The 1,575-nt window shown below is 54.9% G+C and overlaps 1 protein-coding gene and 1 long non-coding RNA gene across 4 annotated transcripts in view; one reads left to right on the top strand and one right to left on the bottom strand.

Moving 5' to 3' along the window:
- The window catches only part of LOC109290985 (core histone macro-H2A.2), a 40,441-nt gene that overhangs the window by 35,167 nt on the left and 3,699 nt on the right, over positions 1–1,575 (bottom strand). The window lies entirely within an intron of this gene.
- The window catches only part of LOC109290986, a 19,173-nt gene that overhangs the window by 17,087 nt on the left and 511 nt on the right, over positions 1–1,575 (top strand). The window lies entirely within an intron of this gene.

A 1,575-nucleotide genomic window follows, 5' to 3' on the forward strand; every position in this document is an offset into this window, starting at 1 on the left:
AAAGTGTAATTGGGGGGGGGGGGGTTACATCTGCAAGCAGCCTTAGGGGTTTTTTACATGTGTTCCAGGGACCGCGGGGGTACACACTTTAATATGAGTGGCTCTGAGAGCCGCTCTAATTAAAGCATTGCAGCATCTCATGCATCAGTGTCCCTGCACTTCAAAATGGTGGTGGGGGTGCTTTAACTAAAGCTTGTTCAACAAGCTTTAGTTAAAACATCCTTGCCACCATTCTGAAGTGCGGGGAGGTTGATACACCAGACAGGGAGGCTGGCTGGGGTACAATAATTAGCACATTGCAGCAGACTCAATTAATTACAGACACACTGTAATTACAGCGCACCAGAGCAGCCTCCTGGCATGTCTACAGGCAACCCTTAATGTCTAAACCAGGGGTCGGCAATCCCTGGCACACATGCCGAGCATGGCACACAAGGCCATTTTCCTCGGCATCCGTTGGGGCCGGGAGGTAGCAGCTGTTTGCAGCCTAACGGCTGCATCCAGCTGCAGCTCTGGGTAGCTGCTGCCAGCCAGGAGCCCAGGTTGCTCCCAGCAGGCAGCTAGGAGGTTGCAAGCCCTGCTGGGAGCAGCCAAGGCTCCATAGCTATTAGCAGCTACCCAGAGCCTGGGCTGGCTGCAGCTGGGAGGCTACAAACAGCTACTGCCTCCCTGCCCCCGGCCCGGTCCGAAAGGCGCAGTACCGGCACCTGCTGCCTTCCAGGACCCCAGGGCCAGGAGACAGCTGGGGCCGGGGTGGGAGGGCAGCAGCTGTTTGTAGCCTCCTGGCTGCAGCCAGCCCAGGCTCTAGGTAGCTGTTGATAGCCATGGAGGCTGCTCCCAGCAGGTGCTGGGAGGATGGAAGCCCTGCTGCAAGCAGCCAGGGCTCCGTGGCTATCAGCAGCTACCCAGAACCTGGGCCAGCTGCTAACATCTGCTGCCTCCCAGCCCCAGACCCAGCCACAGGCTCCCGGGAGGCAGCAGATACTGGCAATGCTCCCCACTGTGCTGCCCTAGCTGCTGCTTCTGCAGAGCAGCATTGGAACCCAGTGCGCCAGGGCACAGCGGGGGGCACGGAAAGCTGCCTCCTGCTCCGAGGAGCTCCCTGCTGCTCTGGCCACGCTTCCCCTGCAGGTGGGGGTAGCAGTGAGGGGCACAACCCTGTATGCTGCCCACACTGCTTCCATGCACAGAGGGGAAGTGTGACCTGGGCAGCGCTGAGTTTGCAGCAGCAGGCAACTTCCTTGTGTGGCCCCTTTGTACGTGGCTGTCACCTGAATGATAAATTTATGGAGTTTATGGGTTATATGTAATAAATGCCCATTAGCCAGTTTAAGCTAAAATCAAAACTTAATTAGACTTGTTACAGAATTCCAAGAAATTGAAGCCCAAGGATTTTATACAACAGATAAGAAACTGAGGGCACTAAAGGGTCATCATGGTGGTATAGAAAGTCCCAGAAGATGAGGGCAAAAGTTTGTCGTGGGGGAAAATTCCACTTGGATAGTCTCTTTGGCGGGAAAGTTTTACCCACTGTATTGAAAATAGATACTTTTCTCTATGTTTCTGTGTTCCTTG

This window comes from Gavialis gangeticus, unplaced genomic scaffold (genome assembly GCF_001723915.1).
Source record: "Gavialis gangeticus isolate Ggan-Ray unplaced genomic scaffold, GavGan_comp1, whole genome shotgun sequence".
Classification (NCBI taxonomy): Eukaryota; Metazoa; Chordata; order Crocodylia; family Gavialidae; genus Gavialis; species Gavialis gangeticus.